The sequence below is a fragment of the Suricata suricatta genome, chromosome 11 (genome assembly GCF_006229205.1).
Source record: "Suricata suricatta isolate VVHF042 chromosome 11, meerkat_22Aug2017_6uvM2_HiC, whole genome shotgun sequence".
NCBI classification, from domain to species: Eukaryota; Metazoa; Chordata; class Mammalia; order Carnivora; family Herpestidae; genus Suricata; species Suricata suricatta.
Window position 1 is genome coordinate 86700970 of NC_043710.1, and position 10676 is coordinate 86711645.

The window sequence follows — 10676 nt, forward strand, 5'->3', positions numbered from 1 at the left end:
TGTGTTGAGAGTTACTAAATTACCGATTCAGTCATTATACTTATTATAGGTGTGTCCAAATTTTCTATTTCTTTCTGATTCAGATTTGATAGGTTGTATGTTTCTAGAAATGTATCCATTTCCTCTAGGTTATCCAGTTTGTTGGCATTTAATTGTTCATAGCAGTCTTTTATGAACCTTTGTATTTCTGTAGCATCAGTTGTGATGTCTGTGCTGATGTCATTTGAGTCTTCTCTTTTTTCTTAGTGGTCTGTGTAAAGGTTTTTCATCTTGTCTATCTTTAAAAAAACAGCTCAGTTTTGTTGATTTTTTTTCTATTGTTTTTCTGTTCTCCACTTCACTTATTTCACTTACTCCTGCTCTAATCTTTGCTATGTCTTTCCTTATGCTAAACATGGACTGTAATTTTGTCCTAGCTCTTTGAGGTGTAAGGTTGTTTGAAAGATTTCTTTCCTTTTAATACATGCATTTATTACTATAAACATCCTCTCAGAACTACTTTTGCAGCATCCCATAGGTTTGCTGTGTTGTTTCTATTTTTATTTGCTTTATTTTTTTATTTCCCTTTTGAAATCTTCTTTGACCATTGGTTGTTCAGGAGAGTGGTGTTTAATTTCCACATATTTGTAGATATTCTAGCTTTCCTTTAGTTATTAATTTCAAGTATGACACCATCATGGTAAGAAAAGATACCTGGAAAAGTTCAATCTTTTTAAATTTGCTAAGATTTCCACTGTCTTACTGTATGGTTTATCCTGGAGAATGTTCCATTTGCAATTGTGGAATATCTATAAGTGCTCTTACTTCCATTTGGTCTAATATATGGCTCAAACCCAATGCTTCCTTGTTAATTTTCTTTCCGGATGACCTATCCATTGCTGAAAGTAGGATATGAATACTTCTACTACGATTGTGGTCTATTTCTCCCTTCAGACCTGTTAGTACTGTTTTAATACATGTAAGTTCTCTAATATTGTGTGCATAGTATTTAAAATTGCCATATCTTCTTGACAAAATGACCCCTTTATTAGTACCTAATGACTTTCTTTGTCTCTTGTCAACAATTTTTTTTTTTTTTGCTTGAAGTCTATTTTGCCTGATGTAAGTATAGGTACCTCCATTTTCTTCTGGTTTTCACTTGCATGGGATATCATTTTTGTCACCCCTTCACTTGAAGCCCGTGTCTTTAAAGTTGCAGTAAGTCTCTCCTAGGCAGCACATAGTTGAACTGTGTGTGTGTGTGTGTGTGTGTGTGTGTGTGTGTGTGTGTTTTATCCATGCATCTACTTTGTGACTTTAGACTGGTGAATTCAATACACTTATATTTAGACCTATTATATATAATAAGAAGATAGTGATGCCATCTTAATAATTGTTTTCTGGTTGTTTCATATGTCCACTGTTTCTTTTTCCCTTGGTTTCTCCTTACCTTTGCAAATTAATTACTTTAAATGGTGGTATGCTGTTTCCTCTGTTTTTCTCTTTTGTGAATCTATTCTAGCTTTTTGCTTTGTGATTACCATGAGTCTTACATAAAACATCTCACAGAGAAAATGGTCCATTTTTTTGGTGAGACCCACAATCTCTATGAACCCTTTTTCAATTCTTCAACCCATTCAGCTAACTCTCTTCCCTAAATTTGTATTCTAATCTCCATCATTACCATCTCATTTTATAAATCTTCCCAGAGGCTGCTTTAGTATGTTAGTCTTCAACCTTAACATCATGCTTTCAACAACGAATACCATCTGGTATCCCACAAAGTATGCTTTCCTAGGTACCAAGGATAAACATACATTAAAGCACAATCACTGGGGCGCCTGGGTGGCTCAGTCAGTTAAGCGTCCAGCTTCAGCTCAGGTCATGATCTCACTGTTCATGGGTTCGAGCCCTGCATCAGGCCCTGTGTTGACAGCTCAGAGCCTGGAGCCTGCTTTGAATTCTGTGTCTTCCTCTCTCTCTGACCCTTTCCTGCTCACGCTGTCTCTCTCTGGCTCTCAAAAAGAGAAGGACAGATATCATATGTTTGTACTCATAGGTCTAACAGGAGAAACCTAACAGAGGACCAGAGGGAGAGGAAGGGGGAAAGAGAGCTGGGGAGAGTGAAGGACACAAATCATGAGAGACTATTGAATACTGAAAACGAACCATGAATTGAAGAGGTAGGGGGAGGGAGGGAAGGGGGTGATAGCCATGGTGGGGGTACTTGTGGGGAGAAGCACTAGGTGTTATATGGAAAACAATTTGAAAATAAACTATTAAAAAATAAATAAATAAATAAACATTTAAAAAATTAAAAAAAAAACACAATCACTGTCCTTAAATCATTATGGATGAATGGGTTATTCATTCCTGGAACTCACTAGAATTCTCCAGTTATCTACAGAGGGAACTGGAAACAATTCCAAGGCCCTCCATAATCTGTCTCCAATTCATTTTGCTTATTTTATGTCCCATTATTCTCTTCACTTTGGCTTAATAAATTGGGCTACTTGCCACTCTCCAAATATATATCTCTTACATTTTCTCACTTTGATCCCTGTTTCTGAAATGACCTCCTCACTTCTCTACCCATGTCAATTCTTAAGGAACCAGATTTCAGTTTCTACCTTCTTCATAAAAAGTTATGATTATGGATGAAGTTTCAATGAAGTCATGATTCCTTTTTTAATTTTTTTTTGAGTTTATTTACTTATTTTGAGAGAGAAAAGTGCACACACAAGCAGGGGAGGGACAGAGAGAAGGAGAGACAGAATCTGAAACAGACTCTATACCATCAGCACAGAGCCTGATGCAGGGCTCAAACTCATGAATCATAAGAGCATGACCTGACGTGAGATCAAAAGTAGGACACTTAACTGACTGAGCCCCTAACCCCCAATAAAATCATGTTTCTTAAAAAGAACTCCATATGGGGTTCCTCGGTGGCTCAGTTTTTTTGAGCCTCATACTCTCAATTTTGGCCCAGGTCATGATCTTAGTTACAAGTTTGATTCCTGTTTCAGGCTCCATGCTGATGGTGCTGAGCCTGCTTGTGATAGCGATTCTCTCCCTCCCTCTTCTTCTCTCTCTCTTTTTTTCTCTCTCTCTCCTCCTGCCCCTTCAGCTCACACACTCTCTCTCAAAGTAAATAAACTTTAAAACAAACAAACAAACAAACAAACTCACAAACAAACTGACAAAGGAAAGAAAGAAGAAAGAACTGCCCATAACACCAAATGCAATGACTAGTTCTTGATCAAATTCTGGCTTGAACAAAACAGCTCTGACATAGTTTGCAATAAATTTGGAAATTATCAATGTGAACAAAATACTAGTGTCAAATGGTACAAAATGATATTAAGGAATGATTTAAATCTTCAGGGATTATAATGGTATTGTTGTTATCTACAAATTCACTATTTTTAGGTAAGAAAACTGGATTAATTAGAGTGTCATGTTATGGCTGTAGCTTAAAAATGGAGAAAGCAAACATGGTAAAATACAGAAATTCAATAATGGGAATATAGATTTTTTTTATTATTCTAGCTCTCTGTGTATTTGAAAATGTTCTTAATCAGAAATGACAACAAGAATCTCAAATATCTTTTGTCTATAGAAATAAAATACATTCACTAAAGAAATTTTGGGAAGGGGCATCTGGGTGGCTCAGTCAGCTAAGCATCTGACTCTATTTCAACTCGGGTCATGAGCTTATGCTTTGTGCTTCTGAGCCTCGTGTCTGTGCTATGCATTGATAGTGTGGGGCTTGGCTTCCCTCTCTGCCCCTCCCCCCATCAAAAATAAAGATTTTCTAATAAAAAATTTAAAGAAATAAAATTTGAGGAAAAAGAAAAGTAAATGAATAAGAAACAACCATATTCATATTATGATTATGATGCACTTTTTTCTACATACTTACAAACATAATTACTTTTTATTTTGTAAAAATATAAGTACTTCAGACATACAGTTTTGTATTAATTTCAGATTTTGTTATCTTTTGAGATATAATTGACATATAACATTGTATTATCTTTAAATATATAACAAGATGATTTGGTATATGTGTATATTGCGAAAAAAATGTCACAATAAGTTAAAACAGTCCATTTGGCACTGATAGGAGCTTAACTTCAACCACCTACAGAAGCTTCACCTTTTAGTCCTCTTCTTGTATACTTTTGATGTTATCATTTACTTCTGTTTATACTGTGTATTCACTAAGAAATTATAGTAGCTATAATATTTTTAATATGCTTTTCCTTTGACTTTTATACTAAAGTGTCTCTAATATGCCATTCTATTACAGAATTAGAATTTTCTAAGTCTGACTATATTTACCTTTACCAGTGTGTTGTTAACTTTTGTATGTTTTCATGTCACTGATATGTGTCTTGTCATTTCAGCTTGAAGGACTTGTTTCATCACTTCTTGCAAGGCAGGTATAATGGTAATGAACTCACTCACCTTTTGTTTGCGAAAATCTTGACTTCTCCTTTATATCTGAGGGATAACTTAGCCAGATTAAATATTTGGCTGGCAAGTTTTTTCTTTCCTCATTTTCAGGATCCTTCCACTCTCGCCTAGCTGATAGGGTTTCTGCTGAGAAATCTGCTGATAGAGTAATGAAGGTTCCTTTGTAGGTTACCATCTTTTTATTGGCTGGTTACAGGATTCTTTCCTTATCTTTAATTTTTGACAGCTTCATTATAATGTGTTTTGGGAAAGTCGTGTTTTTCTTGCATTGAGATAATAGAGTGACTTATTAGCTTCATGAATTTGGATGTCCAATTCTATCCTCAAGTTTGAAAACTTCTTAGTTATTATTTATTTAAATAAACTTCCTGCGTCCTTCATTTTTTCTTCCCCTTCTCCTACCTAGGAATCCAGATAATCCTAATATTTTAATTTTGATGAAGTCTCCTAAATTACATATGCTTTCTTCATTCTTTGAACATTTTAAATTTTAATACAGATCAACATAATTTCTTTTTCCTGCTTTTGCTGTGGTATATAAAAAAATTCATCATCAAACCCAAAGTCATATGGGTTTTCTTCTTTTTCATGCTTTTTCTTAGTTATCCTCAAACAGGGTTATTTCAAAATTCTTTTTCTCTAATTTACTTATGTGATCTTCCATTTGCTTTACTCTACTGCTGATGCTCTCTTACATTTTTCATTTCATTCATTGAGTTATTCAGGTCCAGCACTTCTGTTCAGTTCTTTTTTAATGTTTTTGATCTCTTTTGAGAATGCCTCACTTTGAAGATGCATTTCTCACATGATTTTATTGAATTGCCTTTTTGAGTTTTCTTACAGTTTGTTGAACTCCTTCAAAAAAGCTATTTTGAATTATCAGTTAGATTATAAAATTCCATGCCTTTGAGCTCAGTTATTGGATAATTATTATATCTTTTGGTAATTACATTTAATTTTTCCCCACAATCCTTGTAGTTTTGCATTGCTGCTTTTGCATTTGAAAGTGCAGTCATCTCCTTAGATCTTTTCTTATTGCCTTCAGATTGGATATTCTGTTTGTTGGTGCTGTTATTATCTAGGGCTCTTTCTGACTTTGTATGGATACACTTGTTCCACTTTTCTTGTTTCTTCTTGTGGCTGATTTCATAAGCTTTAATGTCTTCTCCAATGCTTACAATTCACTAGGCTGGCTATAGGAAACCTTTCTTTTGTTACAGAAGGTGACACTATAGCTCAAATTTGTGGTTTCTCTTTTGCCCACACACCCAAGCTTGCTTTCTGAGCACACTTCTTGTCCATCAGAACTTGCTTTCACCTCTGCCCTTGGCAGCATGCACAGCAAGATGGCTGCAGAATGGGGGAGGTGTGGGTTTAGCCCTCAGGGTGTTGGGAATGCCTGCATTCCCTGGACATGGAGGAGAAATCCCTAGGGAAACTACATCCTTCTAGTGCTCTTTGATACTCTTACTTGCCTCTTTGCCAATCTCTTCCTTCGTCCTTGTTATGGAGGTGCTTCCCTAGTACTCCAAGTGATGTTGGTGGGAGAAGGGTTTCTCCAGCTGCTTTCTGTACCACTGAAGTAGCTGGATACTCACTCATCGCTTTTCTTTTCCCCTGGGGGAGAGGTCACCAAGCTGTTAGTTCAACTCTATACAATGTTGCATTGGTGGTGGGGACAGGATAGGGCTGATAAAGTACTTTTTATTCCAACTGCATCCAAATTATCTTTCTCTCTGTGTCTCTTGTTTCATTGTCATTGTTCTGGAATGTCCCCTGGAGAAGGCTGGACTTTAGCAATTTATTTTTTTGTCTGAACATCTGTCCAGGTCAGCACTCTCCAGGTATTTTTTCTGACCAAGGTAAGAGTAGTTAGGGCAGATCAGCTGTTGCTGTTGGTTCCACAGTCAATATTCAGGTCTGTCTGCCTATTATCAGATACATACATGGGCAAAACCCCTTTCATGTATGGCATTGGATCCCATAACTCCCACAAAGACACCTCTGTTCTTAGATGGATGTCTAATTTCTTGTTAGAAAAAGAGCAGGGGCAAAAAAGGGAAAAACATCTTACACCACCATGATGCTTGATGTCCTTGCCTCTCCCTACATAATTTTTATTCAATCATTTATTTATATCAGTGTGGACACATCGATTGTTTTATACAAGTTATAATTCAATAATACATAATTTATTTTGTTGCTAAACTTGTTCCTGCTTTGGCCATTGAAAGCTCTCTTTCATTTGGGCCCTGTGTCCCTGTGACCTTCCTTATCGCTGTTTCATTGTTATTGTTGTTTGCTTATTTGTTTGGAACACTTGCTTACCAGCACTGGAACATGCCCCAGGCTAATCTTGCCTATTTCCTGCCCAGGCTACAATCAGCCATTTATCCAAAAACCTTGTTCCTTTTATTGAAGAATGGTATTAGAAAACAAGATGTAGACACTGAGTTTGCTCAGTGTCATTGGACATCATTGTTTTTAGGCTCTGCTGACAGAGCAGGAAAATAATGTATGTATACTACATATATATGTATATATATTTATAAATATTTTGATATATATTTTCACATGTATCTTTAATAAGTTAAACATTATTTGACATTGATGTCTATAACTGTAATCCATTATCACAAGGATTATTCCAGATTTTTCCCTTATTTTATCTGTAACCTCCAACTCCAATAGTGAGAAAACTAGATCCCACCAATCTGAATCCATTTAACTAATTATTCAACTACAGGATACTATTCAGCAATGTTAATCTGTACCCTCATGAAAGAAAACTTTATTAACTAGAAGATTTTGCTATATAGTTCTTTTGGTCAATAGTCTTAGAGATTCCACTCATTTCCAAAGTTATTTAGATCAGCTTCCTTCTCCACCACCACATTCAGTACAGTTGTTTCATACATTTGTAATATAGTTAGATTCTTTTATCATTCTTTTATCAGTTTGCATTATATCTTGGGATCCTCTAATCTCCTAAGTGATCCTTTTATTTGCATACTTTAAGGTCTACCCCTTGTAATATGAGGTTCAACAGGCTTGAACAAACACATAGTCATGTATCCACCAATAAGTATTGTACAGAATAGTTTTACCACCCTCTAAAAATCTCCTATGCTTCACCAATCAACCCTACCCATACCCTAAGTACCTGGCAACCACTATTTTGTTTATCATTTCAATATTTTTGCCTATTACAGGTTATCATATAAATGGAATCACACAGTATGCAGACTTTTCAAACTGACATTTTCACTTAATACGCATTTTAGATTCATTCATGTCTTTACATACTTTACATGGCTTGTTAGTTCATTTCTTTCTATCACTGAATAGTATTCCATTGGCAAATGTATCACAATTTGTTTATATATTCACTTATTCAAGAATATCTTGGTTGTGGCATCTGGGTGGCTCAATCAGTTGAGTGTCTGACTTTGGCTCAAGTCATAATCTCACAGTTCGTGGATTCAAGCCCGGTGTTAGACTCTGTGCTGACAGCTCAGAGCCTGGAGCCTCCTTAGGATTCTGTGTCTCCCTCTCTCTCTCTGTCTCTCCCCCACTTGTGCACACACACTCTCTCTCTGTCTCAAAAATAAATAAATAAACTTAAAAAAAAGAACATCTTGGTTTCTCTAGTTTGGGGAAATTTATATGTATATATTTATTTTCTTTACACTTTTTAAAGTTTATTTATTTATTTTTGAGAGAGAGAGAGAGAGAGAGAGAGAGAGAGAGAGAGAGCAAACAAGAGAGGGACAAAAGAAGGAGAGAGAGAGAGAATCCCAAACAGGCTTCACACTGTCAGCGCAGAGCCTAATGTGGGGCTGCAACCCATGAACTGTGAAATCATGACAGTGAGAAGAAATCAAGAGTCAGATACTCAACCGACTGAACCACTCAGGTGGCCCTACATGTATAAGCATTTTCAAAACAGTTGGGTAAATAACTAGAAGAGCAATTCCTGGATTATATAATAAGATTATATTTAACTTTATAAAATGTTGCCAAACAGTTCTCCATACTGCTATATCATTTTGTATTTCCTTTAGCAAAGAATGAAAGTTCCTGTGGCTCCACATTCTTGTCTGCGATTTGTATTGTCAGGTTTTGTTTTGTTTTGTTTCGTTTTGTAATATCTCATTGTGGTTTTAGTTTGCACTTTGCTAATGACAAACTATATAGAACATCTTTTTATATACTTATTTGCCATTTGCATATCTTCTTTGATGAGCTGTCTGTTCAGATCTTCTGCCCATTTTCTATTTGGGTTTGATTTCTTATTGAGTGTGAAGACTGCTCTGCAAACATTTCACCCAGTCTATGGCTTGTCTTTTTATTCCCTTAGCAGTGTCTTTCATGAAGGAAACGTTTTAAATTTTAATACGGATCAACATAATTTCTTTTTCCTGCTTTTGCTGTGGTATATAAAAAACTCATCATCAAACCCAAAGTCACATGGGTTTTCTTCTTTGTTTTTGTTTTGTTTCAGGACTTCTATAGTTTCACATTTTGCTTTTAGGTCTATAATCAATTTTGCTTTAATTTTTGTGCAAGGTGTAAAGTCCATGATTGGGTGCTTTTCTTTTTTGGCATATAAACATTAGATTGTTCCAGAATCATTTGCTGAGAAGACTATCTTTTCTTCATTGGATTGCCATGGACTTTTATCAAAAATTAGTTGACTATATTTGTGCAAGTCAATATCTGGGCTTCCTAATCTATGTATCTAAATTTATCACCAATACAACATTGTCATGATTGCTCTAATTTTATAGTAAGCTTTGAAATCAAATAGTGAGTGCTCTAATTTTGCTCTTCTGGTTCAGCTTGTGTTACCTATTCTAGGTCTTTTGCTTTACATACAAATTTTAGAATCTACTAATTCCTACAAAATGGCTTGCAAGAATTTTGACTGTAATTTCAGTAAACCCATATATTAAATTGGGCAGAATTGACAACTTAATATTTTTTTAAATTAGTGAACATGAAACATTTTCCTACTTTTTTTTTTTTTTTTTGATCTTCAGTTTCTTTCATCAGTGTTTTGTAGTTGGCTGAATAATACTTGGACAAGGTGTCCATGATTGGGTGCTTTTCTTTTTTGGCATATAAACATATTTATTAGACCTAAATATTTCATTTTTATGCTATTGTAAACAGTGTTTTTAAATTCTAACTCCAATTGATCATCTTGATATATATAAAAGCAACTGACTTTTGTATATTAACCTTGTGTCTTGTGACTTTTCTATCCTAGCTTATTATGGGAGTTGGGGAGAAAGGGCTCTATATAAACAATCATATTATCTGTGAATAAAAAAATATATATTCTTTGACTCTCAATCTGTATAGACTTTATTTCTTTTCTTATTCTTATTGTTCCAGTTAAGACTTCCAGCACAATGTTGACTATTTTGTTGATGCATTTTACATCTATGTTCATAAGTCATATGTTCTGAAATATTTCTTCTAATGTCATTATTTAAGAAAGATGGGATTCATATAGTAAGTTAGGAAATATTCTCTCTGGACAAAATTGTGGAGAATTGGTACAATTTCCTCCTTAGATGTTTGAATCTATCAATGATTCCATTGGATTTGATGACTGTTTTGGGAAGCTATTTCTAAGTAATTTATTTTTTAATTTTTATAAATTCAGGGCTATTCACTTTATCCATTTCTTCTTGTGACAGTTGTTTTTCTATTTCAAGAAATTGGTCTATTTCTTTTTTTAATGTTTATTTACTTTGAGAGAAAGCATGAGTGGAAGAGGGGGAGAGAGAGAGAGGGAGAGACAGAGAATCTTAAGCAGGCACCATCCCATGACCTGAGCTTAAATCAAGAATCAGAAGCTCAACTGACTGATCTACCCACATACCCAAGGAATTGATTTATTTCATCTAACTTATCAAATTTGTGGGTGTGGAGTTGTTGATAGTATTCCTTTATTTTCAGTATAATGCCCACTTGTGGGAAATCAAATAGCTATATCCTGGGTTAAGAGATAATGCATTACAAAGTAGAACACTGCTGTCTTGTCTTGCTGAAAACAGTAGGCCATACTTCATTTATCTAACAGAGGTTAGGCCGTGCCTGTACTCATAAATTACTTAGACCATGTTATCACATGGAATATTTTATCCTGCCTTAACTTGTTTTTCTGCATGTTTTCAACATTCTTAGTGGCATGTAGCCCGCTGATA

General features: G+C 35.0%; 1 long non-coding RNA gene across 1 annotated transcript in view; it reads left to right on the forward strand.

The window, feature by feature from the left end:
• The window catches only part of LOC115272025, a 33803-nt gene extending 29401 nt beyond the window's left edge, over positions 1–4402 (forward strand). The window contains exon 4 of the long non-coding RNA XR_003900202.1: positions 4389–4402. This is a non-coding gene — a long non-coding RNA (uncharacterized LOC115272025). The remainder of the gene's footprint in view (positions 1–4388) is intronic.
• The last annotated feature ends 6274 nt before the right edge of the window (positions 4403–10676 follow it).